This window comes from Coregonus clupeaformis, chromosome 26 (genome assembly GCF_020615455.1).
Source record: "Coregonus clupeaformis isolate EN_2021a chromosome 26, ASM2061545v1, whole genome shotgun sequence".
Classification (NCBI taxonomy): domain Eukaryota; kingdom Metazoa; phylum Chordata; class Actinopteri; order Salmoniformes; family Salmonidae; genus Coregonus; species Coregonus clupeaformis.
Genome location: NC_059217.1, coordinates 7,896,863 through 7,910,293, shown reverse-complemented (window position 1 = coordinate 7,910,293; position 13,431 = coordinate 7,896,863). Strand labels below are relative to the sequence as shown.

General features: G+C 43.2%; 1 long non-coding RNA gene across 1 annotated transcript; it reads left to right on the top strand.

Annotated features, from left to right (window-relative positions):
- The first annotated feature begins 816 nt into the window (after positions 1 to 816).
- Positions 817 to 3,486, top strand: LOC121539871. The gene is made up of 4 exons (XR_005995416.1): positions 817 to 1,015; positions 1,324 to 1,387; positions 1,681 to 1,747; positions 1,946 to 3,486. It is a non-coding gene; the product is annotated as an uncharacterized LOC121539871 (long non-coding RNA).
- Positions 3,487 to 13,431: the final 9,945 nt, after the last annotated feature.

Sequence of the window (13,431 nt, the reverse complement as noted above, 5' to 3'; positions counted from 1 at the left end):
TATATTGGTTTGAAACTTAATTTATAGACATCTTCGCATTACAAATGTTGCCATCATCCTTTGCCATCAAAACCAGCCCATTCAATAGACAGTAGGGGGAACCCCCTTAAAGTTTGAATCCGCTGTAGGGGCAACAGTGCCACTGTCCGGGCCACGGACGTTGTTATGGTTTTTGTTTTGTTAACAAAGCGAAAGTGAGGAGCGTCACATATTCTGCCATGCAATGATATCTGAGGGAAAAAAACTGTTTGTTGTTTGCAGTAACTTCTTTGTTGTTGTAATATCGCAAACGGACGTGACAATTAAAGTTTCCAGCTTTAAGGAAAATGTTTTTAAACAAAAAAGCTACTTTTGCTAAGATTTAGATATGTGCATACTGGCTATCCTTAGGCAAATACATTTTGAAGGGAAATAAGTGGGCAGAATAATTACATTTTTTGTTAATCAATAAAAACAGAAACTTTAGAAAGTGGGCATTTTGCCCTCTATGGGGCAAAATGCCCCCTGAAGATTAGTGTGTTAAAATCTATTTTATTAGTTTTATTTTGACATTTTTGAGCAGTTGACTCTTAAAAGCTCTAGGTATCTTATTTTAATTAAACAAATGAAATATCGAAACAAAATTACATTGTACATTTCACTATTAATATCCTAAAGTATCAAACAATTGATTGTGTAATTCAATTAAGTTACTTATAGATGATTTGGACATGATTCGGAAAATGCTAGTATAGGTACCATTGACTTGCATTGACTTTTGTTGCGACTCGAGCGATACCTCTCTGTCCATTCTAGTAGCAGGCTACACGTAGAATGGAACAGCTGGATAGGGGAAACAGCTCGAGTCGTACAAAATGGAATATAACGATGCGGATGAAGTTCGGAATGACACAATTTCATGTGAACAACATCTAAAGACCTGCATCACCATACTGAGAGTGTTTCCGTTTTGTTCATGTTTTTCCCGAGCCCCTGTACTGCACAACAAGGATGAGGAAGTGAATCACTGGTTGAGGTGCGTTTCTCAAAAACAAATGAAATCGCAAAAAAGGTTTCTGGACCTTCTATAACATTCCATTTACATCAAAAATAGAGATTTGGTTGTAAAAAATCTAAAGTCTCCTTTAAGACCTAAAATGTTCTAAGGGATGAACACAGGGGGGTAGAGCAGTTCTCTCATAAACCTGTACTGAAAGCCACTTCCTCTCTGGATCCTGTCGGGAGAATCATAACTAGATCTTTGCCATGCAGCTGGACATCTTCAAAAGGGGTGTTTAAAAGTTCAAGATGTGTTCTAACAGCTTTCTGTCTCTTTACTCACAGATGTACATACAGTATGTCATATGAAGAGGGCTTGTGCCGGTGGTTGTGTGAAAGACCTCATGAGGTGAGTAATGGCCACGACTAGAGACTGAGTCCCATTCCCTCTAAGCTTTGCATACTCATGGCTGTCTGTGCCACAAGGCCATTTCCGTGGGACCGAGCAACCCTCTCTTCAACCTGGGTCAGGGGCTCCACCCCTGGCTCTGGACCTGTTGAGAGGAACACACATCTCTGAAGGACCGCATACACACCTAAAATGGCTGTGAAGGATGTGCACTACTGTCTGCACTTTGACAATCGTAACAGATCTAGGAACCAACCATTGATGATTGACATCTTTATTTTACATCTTTCTAGAACAGGTGCCCTGATGTCTTCAGATTGGACAAGTGAAAGATTGGAAAAGACTATCGTCACCAGACAGGTAGCTTGTTTAACCTCACTCCTTATTTATGATAGCAACCCCTGTTTCCTCCTGAAACCCCATAATGGTCCCTGCAGTGTGTCTCTTGTTTGGAGAGAGAAGAACTGAGACTGTGCAGCCATGGTGGTAACTGGCATCAAGCCTGTCCAGTAACAGTATGCCAGATTAACTGAAAGGCTGTTTATGCCTTTTTTTCAGGGCTTTTATGTCTCAGATGTTGCTCCGTCTTCATGTTTGGACGGGTTTGACATGACAAGTTTGCAGATGATGAAAGGGGAAACCAACCTTTGATAGTGGACTGATCCGAGTTGGCACTGTGGTTGGGAACGTAGTAGTCCATGCTATCTCTTCTGCTCTGCCCAGTCCAGCCTGTCATGGTGGGGTACTGATCACAGGTCATCTAGGGTTTGGCTGCTTTGCAGAGCCAGTTATCAGTCATACTGAAAACCACTAACTAGACTAGAGGATGAATACTATTTAATGCATCACTCTTTCCTTCTTCTCGTGTAATCATGTATGAAGTGAAAGGGTGGATTGTTCCTTTGCCTGTCTAAGATCAGTGATAACTTTGTACGGAAGTAAAGGATGCATTGCAAAGCTATTTGAACAGGGCCAGCCTCGCCTAGTGGTCAAATCAGTGTGGACACAACAATCACCCTTCAAAGGCTCACAGTCCACTGCTGTTTATAGTCAACAAAGACAAGACCTTCACCAACTGTGATTTCCTAGGTCCTCTCATGCACTGCACAACAAAAGGCTTTCTGTCACATACTGTACTGTACACTTGAAATATCTGTTGTGACTTCATTGATTATTTCTGGTGCATTACAACACAGAGGCTGAGTCTTTACACTTAATCAGGCCTGTCTAATCACCTGATACTGGAAGATCTGGTATCCTCTCCCTATCTGAGCTCCATTGAGATGTGTGGCACTTTCAGGATCCCATGACCTAAGTACATGTAACACATTCATTAACCATTAAGTCATTTTCACTTCTGAGTGGTATTGTGAAAACCCCTTAAACTGTGTAACCCTACATGACACTAAGGCGGCGTTTACACAGGCAGCTCAATTCTGATATTTTCAATGAATTGGTCTTTTGCCTAATCAGATCAGCTCTTTTGCCAATAATTGGGCAAAAGATCAGACATGGGCTGCCTGTGTAAACGCATGCTTTTTGGGGAAGGATGTGAACAGACAACTCATAGAATCATGGAAGATTACAAAAGTTACACTGAACAGCATTGGCAGAGTAGGGGTTAGCCTGTGATAGTGGGATGCCCCTAATTAGAAAACTAATGTTTGACGCAGGGTGGATTTGATCTTACCTAGTTTCACTTTGAAGACTTACTGAAAAATAATATATAATATATACTTCCTCTCTCACAGGACAGCTATGCCTTGTGGCACAGTACCTGTATCTTGGGAGGGAGGAGGGGTGATGGGCTTTTAGCATGCACCCTAAACACCAATTAGACGTCAATAATGAAGAGGCAGGAGGAGGGAAGGAGCGACCAATCTCTCTGAGGCCCCACAGGGCCCAAGGCCCCCAGGTCTCTCTTCTTTAACATGGGCTTTTTCTGGGCTTTCGCGACACTCTGACAGCAATTATCTCCTTACCATTTACATGTGAACAAAAAGAAGGAAAAATAACAGATAAGAATAAATGTCAGACATGCTTTTAAGTAATGTACCCAGTAGGTCCCTCAGGTCCTCTGGCACTGGCCTTTTAACTATCCCAAAGCCTTGACCAAGAGGCATGGAGAGGCAGCCTTTAGTTACTATGCCCCCAGCCTTTGGAATAGCCTGCCAGAGAACCTGAGGGGAGACGAAACTATGGACATTTTTAAAAGAGATCTTAAAACACACCTTTTTAGCTTTGCTTTTCCTCAGGGTGCTTTTTACTCTTTCAGTTTTTATTGTTATTCTTTTGTTGTTTATCCTATTATATTTGTTGTGTAGTGAATATTTATGTTTTTATTATCATTCGTTTTTTCCTGTAAAGCACATTGTGTTGCATTCCATGTCTGAAATGTGCTGTATAAATAAAGCTTGATTTGATTTGATTTGATAAATAACAGACTTCAAGAGAAATGGGAAATCATTTTAAATAATTTAATGAAACAACACCATCAGTGTTGTCAGTTTGTGTGGTATGAGGAGCTGGGAATGACCAAGATTAGATGAAGTCGTCAAGCCTCATTGTTGGCCTGAGCTCTGGAATGTACCAGGGGTTTATTTGAGAATGTGTTGATTGATAGGTTCTTGTTCGTACCAAGGTTTATTTATGAATTAGGGGAACAATTAAGAATGGTAGCTGCTGGGTTCTCTTAACCCCACTGTGTCTGAACAGAATGTTCTCACAACAATTTAGCTGTTTTTATAGTCCAATGTTAGTACAGGCTGCTAAATTCCATAGCTACTTTTTTCAATCAAGGGATTTGACTGGTTCTTTTTCATTCAGACAGATTTTAGTCAAGTCACTGTTAATGGACTTTGAATATTATGGACTTTGAAATGTTTTAATTTCCCTGCCACTATATACATTGATAAAGTGTTTGAAAGCTTTATTGAAATGGTTATTATAGTTATATATAGGTTAGTAAAATAAATGATATTGCATAGCGTATAATGGAATGACACTAGTCTTTGGAATAGTCATTAGAGAAATGTGTTGAATAGTTTAATCTCAGAAAGGCTTTAAGATGCCTCTGCTTCCTGTTGTGGGTTGCTACAGACATTAAAAGGAGCTGAGTAATGTATCATTTCCTAAATGTTGTCTTCCCCCCATGAGAAATTCTGTTTATCCTTGGCACCTGCCTCTTCACTGAGACACTGCTATGGAGTGGAAACTCTTTTACAGTTGTTTTGTTTTTCTTACTGTAAACAGGGAAACATCTTATTTTCTTTTGAAAGCTGGTGTGCATCTCTGGTAATTGGTGGGATGTAATGGTTACAGTAATAGTATTACATCCTGTTTATGTTGCGGCTGGATTGCAGTGTCAATAGTGCCTCTGTCTGCCTGGTGTTCAATAGTGTTCTTCTGTATTACAGTCTCTCTCCTCAACCACAAGACATTCCAAAGGGAGAGTGTGTGTGTGTGTGTTTTTCCCTGTGTCTGATCTCATATGGTTTTGATAATATGTCCTGTACCCTTCTCAAAGAGGACCGTTGTTCAGACAGATCGACTAGTTAAGAGTCTCTCTCATAGGTCACCAATTCCACTCCACTCAGACTAGCTCAGAGGCAGACAGACTGTTTTCCAGTCATGATCAAGATCATTCTCTAGTCCTCTCTTTGGCAGCCATGTTGTAGCCTACTAATGGGGTGCTCAGAAAAAACATCAGCCTGATGCCAGTAAATTGATTAACAGTACACTAATGGAGAGAGAGAGAGAGGGAAGAGAGGAAGAAACAAGATGGGAAGTGATAGTATGGAGAGAATGGAAGTAAGTGGCAGAGAGGTGTATGTTCCAAACAAACTCTATGGGGTGTTTATTGCCTTTGGTACACAGTGTTCCATCAGCCCCATCTGGAATCTATTCCCAACGTACTTCCCAGCTGCTTCTATAAACAGAGCAGAGCAGGGCAGGCAGTGTGGAGGTGGTGGTGGCAGACCCTGGAACGGCTGTGTGTTTATAGACCCAGAGCTACTGACACTGTGGGGCCAACCCTCCTCTTGGTATGTACTGTATAATGTATCTCTGTGTTACCATCCTGAGTTATCATTTAGGAGGTAGAGCAGGGGACATACTGAACTGGTATCTGGCCAAACCGCAGTAAAGTTACAGAATGATCTGTAATCCAGAGACATGCACACACACAGGAAAGCAAAGGCAAGGCCCATTGTCACAGCCTACTCCACAGATGCCTTCGTAGTCAGTCTCAACTCCTCCACAATGCACCTATGCTGCTGCCACACATTCAGCCCCAGTCACCTGAGAGACCAACAGCGCTGCCATAGCAACAGCAGAACAATAGGCACTCAGTGCTCGTTTTATCAGAGAGCAGATGGGAGCAGCGGAGTTCAGTGTGACCATCTATGTGTGAGTGTGAGGCCAAATGTAAAAGGTCATGCATGTTTATATAAAAGGGAAAGGGGGATACCTAGTCAGTTGTACAACTGAATGCATTCAACTGAAATGTAGAAACTTCCTCCATTCTTTCTCTGTCGTGCAAAAACAGCCGAGTGTGTTGGTGGGGATATCAGAAGGAGAGAGTAGTGTTTATCGCTTACCTCCATGTTCTCTCTATCACTCTATAAGCCTTCCATCACTGGGTGCCAGACTAAATAGAGCACATCCCAAGTTCCCCCCAGCATACCACAGCTATTAAGGACAATGACAGTGAACATATTCTTTAGTCATAGTCCATCTGAGATGGGCATACTCATACTCTGTGTGTCTGGGGATCCACTCTTAAGAGAGCCCTACAGTGAGCAGTGAGTGACTCACCTTTTAGGAGGTATTATGAGAGAGTGACACAGTTCCATAACCCCATGAAGAGTTTCCATGGAGTAGTAATGAGGGAGAGATACTGATCATCTGTTGGTGTATACATAAAGCTTGGACATCTGTGGTGTTTGCTCTCCTCTTCCCTCCTCCTCTATTGTCAAGAGTCCAACTGAAAGTTCAGGTTGAAATGGCTCAGTAGTATCTTACATTTGACATTTTAGTCATTTAGCAGATGCTCTTATCCAGAGCGACTTACAGTTAGTGAGTGCATACATTTTCATACTGGCCCCCCGTGGGAAACGAACCCACAACCCTGGCGTTGCAAGCGCCATGCTCTACCAACTGATTACAGACAATTATGTTCTTAGTATAAGGGACTCTCTGGAGTAACCGGGCAGATCAGGATGCATCAGTTTACAGTGCACATGGCAGCTCTGACCCAATTTCTACTGCCTTGAACTGCCTTAACTCTGTTACTGTGCCAGGTGGAGAGGACGTACCACATAAACATTATTCTTATATACCTCTAATGTAATCTAGAGGGATATAGAGATTTGGGGATCCATGATTTCTTGTCTTACACACTCACGTTAGGTTAATCAAATGGCTGGGCATGCTCTCTCTCCCCAGGGGTAAAATGCAGCACCATGTGAATCCGTTTTGCAGGCACAGCGAGCCCCTCTCAGACACCAGGCGTGTTTCGGTAAGGACGAGGGGAACTTAAGTGTTATGTGCTGAGTGGTTCAGCTCTGAGGGGCGTATCTGACGCACATCTCATCTCGTCTCCCCTGGTACCAGCTGTCAATTCTCTGAAGGGGTACATGGTGTATCCACCCAGAACATTGAATCCAGTCCCCCTTTATTGCCTGGAGGCACCTCGCACCAGGCTATTTTCCTTTTCTCACTCTGCGGTGTGTTAATGGCCTGGTCGCACCTCGTCTCTGCCTCAGATGAAATTGGTGCTGCTGAGAATGTGTTAGTGAGAGCCGGGCCCGGCCGGGTCGGGAGAAAGAACGTGCACTTACTGGCCTCCAGATACCGCCTGTGGTGGGCTTAAGAGGCATGAACCTTCAGCGTTACCCGCTGTCCACTCAGCAAAGTGGAAATGGAACAGCCACACAACCAAACACAGAACCACACATACATCAAGACACACAACCACACACACATCAAGACACACAACCAGACACACATCAAGACACACAACCACACACATTCTTGGAAACAGCTACATATACATGTAATTTGGGTTTATTCATAAAAGATAACTGTGAGCAACAGTCTTGTGAGAAAAATACTTTATTTGTGCTCTGCAATGCCTCTAAAGCAGATAAAAAATGTCAAACATATCAATTCATGCAGAAGCACTGTTGCAGGTGAGAATTTGAAACTCAGACGTAGAGATTTTCATTGACCTCCTACGAGTGTTGCGCTTCCGCTGACACACTGACACAAACACACACGCACACAGGAACCGTCAGAGAATGACCTTGGGATTCTAGACAGAGACTCATCTCTCTGAATCAGCCTCGTCAACACTACACACAGACTAGGGGGAGGATGTGTGTGTGTGTCTGTGTGTGTGTGTGTGTGTGTAGCCTACACAGTATCCATTTGACTGAGTGTTTACACCTTGTGTGTGTGTTTATTGGATGTGTCAGTATGTGTATGTGTGTATAAATAAGACCCCCAAAAAAAAAAAATACAACAACAACAATTGTTTTCCTAAATGAATTACATTAAACTAGGCCAGGGGCACAGATTAAACTATCTATCAGTGAATTTGAAAGGATTTCCCCCACATGACTACTCTCCTCTCCTCTGGGTGAAGGCTGACTGAGACTAAAGCTGCTTCACGTCACAGGCAATTACTCTCTTTTCTCTTCTCCACACAATGATTGGTGCAATTTGAGGGCTCCTGAATCCGAGACCTCACCCAGGATGAAGAAGAGAAATGAGAAGTAATTCATCACTTTAAGAGGAGATGAGGTCCGTGGCCTGACCTGTGAAGTGGAGCCACACTGCCTTCCATCTAAAAGGAGATTCATCAACCCTATTCACTGAGCTCTGGTTCTACAGCTAGGGAAACACAGGACAGGGGAGGGACAGAGAAAATAAAATAATCATAGAATGTAGCAAACAATATTATTGATATCGTAGTTGGACTGCAGATATCTGAAAACGAACATGACTATTGACCATACTGAACTAAATCAAACTAAACCAAAACTTAATTGAAAACCTGCAGAGCACCGCAGCATGCTGCAGCACGTTTATGAGTGCCATTGTTTGTGTCTGGTCTCCATTCAGAGAGCTCAACAGACCGATGCGACAAACAAACTTCTCATATTTCATTTTTCAACCCCATCATGTTCAAAACGTGTCAGTCACCTCATAGCACGCTCCACTGCTCTGTGTCCTTAAACGTGCCGCTTTCATATCTGGGTCACCTGTAGTGTACGGTGGTGGACATTTGGATGTAGAGTCCCCTCAAGACAAGTTCATATTTTCTCTAACATGAGTTAAATACATACATAACTATAATTATTTTGGCATATATGTTGGTGCATGTTCATGTGTGATCAGCCCTCTGTCCACAGGTGTTAAATCCATAGTAAAACTGCTCTATTCTTTAAGTAACAGAATATATTGACAGGACCCAAGAGTGAGCCTCTGTGAGTTAACACATTAACCTTTAGTCTGTGATTAGACACTGGACAGACAAAACCTTCCTTAGCGGTTCATGGTTATAAAGTGTGGCATCTGCTTGTAACAACAGCGAGCAGGCAAATTCTGCAACTAAATAATTACGTAAATAAATACAAACGAGAACCTGTCCAAATAGGATTCAAAAGCTCTGGTGATGGGGATGTTTTGGCTCGTAGCATGTCACGCCCTGACCTTGAGAGCCTGGTATTCTCTAGTTAGTTTGGTCAGGGTGTGAATGTTGATAGATTCTATGTTTTCTATTTCTATGTTGGCCTGGTGTGGTTCCCAATCAGAGGCAGCTGTCGATCGTTGTCTCTGATTGGGGATCATACTTAGGCAGCCATTTTGCCTACCTTTAGTTGTGGGATCTTGTTTCGGTTTGTTTGGCTTGTTTGATGTATAGCCTTTAGAACTTCACGTTCAGTTGCTTTGTTATTTTGTCAAGTGTTTATTATTATAATTAAACATGTACGCATACCACGCTGCACCTTGGTCCAATCCTTTACACGACGAACGTGACATAGCACCAGTGTGCTGTTTAGCTAGGTCACCTCTTTCCTGTGAGGAGGACAGTGACTGTGATGGGAGGGGGACTGCTGTGACAGAGTAATGACGCAGTACCACACAGAGTACCACACAGAGTACCACACAGAGAGATGACACACAGTGTGGGTCATGCAACTCTGTTTGAATCAGACAAAAAAGACATGCTGCAAAGTTACCAAAAATAACCTTTATTCCCTGGTGCCTCTTATAACAGAATGTCTGATTTTTGGAGCACTCTCATTTCTCCTCTGCCTGCCCGTCTGTCTGATGGAGATTTATAACCCACTCTGCCTGTCTGTCGGTCTGATGGAGATTTATAACCCACTCTGCCTGTCTGTCGGTCTGATGGAGATTTATTACCCACTCTGCCTGTCTGTCCGTCTGTCTGTCTGATGGAGATTTATAACCCACACTTCCCGTCTGATGGAGATTTATAATCCACTCTGCCCGTCTGTCTGTCTGATGGAGATTTATAACCCACTCTCTCTGTCTGTCTGATGGAGATGTATAACCCACTCTGCCTGTCTGTCTGATGGAGATTTATAGCCCACTCTGTCTGTCTGTCTGATGGAGATTTATAACCCACTCTGCCTGTCTGTCTGATGGAGATTTATAACCCACTCTGTCTGTCTGTCTGATGGAGATTTATAACCCACTCTGTCTGTCTGTCTGATGGAGATTTATAACCCACTCTGTCTGCCTGTCTGATGGAGATTTATAACCCACTCTCCCTGTCTGTCTGATGGAGATTTATAACCCACTTTGCCTGTCTGTCTGTCTGTCTGATGGAGATTTATAACCCACTTTGCCTGTCTGTCCGTCTGTCTGTCTGATGGAGATTTATAACCCACTTTGCCTGTCTGTTTGATGGAGATTTATAACCCACTCTGCCTGTCTGATGGAGATTTATAACCCACTTTGCCTGTCTGTCTGTCTGTCTGATGGAGATTTATAACCCACTTTGCCTGTCTGTCTGATTGAGATGTATAACCCACTCTGCCTGTGTCTGTCTGATGGAGATTTATAACCCACTCTGCCCGTCTGTCTGATGGAGATTTATTACCCACTCTGCCTGTCTGTCCGTCTGCCTGTCTGATGGAGATTTATAACCCACTTTGCCTGTCTGTCTGATGGAGATTTATAACCCACTCTGCCTGTCTGATGGAGATTTATAACCCACTCTGTCTGTCTATCTGATGGAGATTTAAAACCCACTCTCCCTGTCTGTATGATGGAGATTTATAACCCACTTTGCCCGTCTGTCTGATGGAGATTTATTACCCACTCTGCCTGTCTGTCTGTCTGTCTGTCTGTCTGTCTGATTGAGATGTATAACCCACTCTGCCTGTGTCTGTCTGATGGAGATTTATAACCCACTCTGCCCGTCTGTCTGATGGAGATTTATTACCCACTCTGCCTGTCTTTTCGTCTGTCTGTCTGATGGAGATTTATAACCCACTTTGCCTGTCTTTCTGATGGAGATTTATAACCCACTCTGTCTGTCTGTCTGATGGAGATTTATAACCCACTCTGCCTGTCTGATGGAGATTTATAACCCACTCTGTCTGTCTGTCTGTCTGATGGAGATTTATAACCCACTTTGCCTGCCTGTCTGATGGAGATTTATAACCCACTCTGTCTGTCTATCTGATGGAGATTTATAACCCACTTTGCCTGTCTGTCTGATTGAGATTTATAACCCACTTTGCCTGTCTGTCTGATGGAGATTTATAACCCACTCTGCCCGTCTGTCTGATGGAGATTTATTACCCACTCTGCCTGTCTGTCCGTCTGTCTGTCTGATGGAGATTTATAACCCACTCTCCCTGTCTGTATGATGGAGATTTATAACCCACTTTGCCTGTCTGTCTGATGGAGATTTATAACCCACTCTCCCTGTCTGTCTGATGGAGATTTATAACCCACTTTGCCCGTCTGTCTGATGGAGATTTATTACCCACTCTGCCTGTCTGTCTGTCTGTCTGATTGAGATGTATAACCCACTCTGCCTGTGTCTGTCTGATGGAGATTTATAACCCACTCTGCCCGTCTGTCTGATGGAGATTTATTACCCACTCTGCCTGTCTGTCCGTCTGTCTGTCTGATGGAGATTTATAACCCACTTTGCCTGTCTTTCTGATGGAGATTTATAACCCACTCTGTCTGTCTGTCTGATGGAGATTTATAACCCACTCTCCCTGTCTGTCTGATGGAGATTTATAACCCACTCTGTCTGTCTGTCTGTCTGATGGAGATTTATAACCCACTTTGCCTGCCTGTCTGATGGAGATTTATAACCCACTCTGTCTGTCTATCTGATGGAGATTTATAACCCACTTTGCCTGTCTGTCTGATTGAGATTTATAACCCACTTTGCCTGTCTGTCTGATGGAGATTTATAACCCACTTTGCCTGTCTGTCTGATGGAGATTTATAACCCACTCTGTCTGTCTGATGGAGATTTATAACCCACTCTGCCCGTCTGTCTGATGGAGATTTATTACCCACTCTGCCTGTCTGTCCGTCTGTCTGTCTGATGGAGATTTATAACCCACTTTGCCTGTCTGTCTGATGGAGATGTATTACCCACTCTGCCTGTCTGTCCGTCTGTCTGTCTGATGGAGATTTATAACCCACTTTGCCTGTCTGTCTGATGGAGATTTATAACCCACTCTGCCTGCCTGTCTGATGGAGATTTATAACCCACTCTCCCTGTCTGTCTGATGGAGATTTATAACCCACTCTGCCTGTCTGATGGAGATTTATAGCCCACTCTGTCTGTCTGTCTGATGGAGATTGATAACACTCTGTCTGCCTGTCTGTCTGATGGAGATTTATAACCCACTCTGCCTGTCTGTCTGGAGATTTATAACCCACTCTGCCTGTCTGTCTGATGGAGATTTATAACCCACTCTGCCTGTCTGTCTGATGGAGATTTATAACCCACTCTGCCTGTCTGTCTGATGGAGATTTATAACCCATATGAATATAAAGCATAAAGCCTAAAGTGGACCACAAAGGAAGATCTGCCCAAAAGTGCTGGTCCAGGGTCTGCTTCCCCCTCTCTTCTTCAGACCGTAACCACCATCCTCTACAGAACAGAGAAGAGCTGGCCCAGAGGCAGCCCCTAGGGAACCTCTGTGTCTGAAAACAGAAGTCCTAGTTGTACCCCTCTAGAAGCAGACCAGACCAGGCCACAAATGTAAAGCAGGCTAGACGGACAGGGCCCCAGGGGCACAGCTAAATTACCAGCTAAACGACGGCCTTCGACAGTCGCCTAAACCCATAAATCTCAGTCCCTTAGCTCTGCGTCCCGACATGATCTGCAGGACTGTGTGTGTAGAGAGAGTATCTACTGTTGTCTGTGCTTCCTTATCTTCCCTGTGCAGCTGTAATCACTTTACAACTCCAGTTGCTATGTTTGATAGAGCTAGATTATGTGTGTGTGTGTGTGTGTGTGTGTGTGTGTGTGTGTGTGTGTGTGTGTGTGTGTGTGTGTGTGTGTGTGTGTCTGTGTGTGTGAAGGAGTCATAAACAGCCAACTTGAGAAATACTGCACCAAACACCTTAGCTAAAATTGCGCAACTAAAGGCGTCCACATACTTCCCATCTGAAACAGTTTGTGCATATATTATGATTACATTTTGTGACATTTTTATTAGTTTTGGTCTTTGGCAAGGGATTTTTCGGTTGTTCGTGCACACAAAAACATTTCTCAAGGCAAGCCGAAGTTTGGTAGCTTTAGTCTACGCCCCTTCGTCGGTGATTGGTCAACAGTAGGGATTCTTCAATGAAGTGTTTGTTGTCATTCAACAAGAGAAGACTCATTTTCATGCACATTTTTTCACTTGAGAAATACTGCACCAAACATCTTAGTTAGATGTAAAATTATGCTGTTAAGATCTCCTCTGCTAAATCGTCAAAAATAGTGATAGATTTATTGAGTTATTTTAGCTACGGCGTCTCAAGATGGA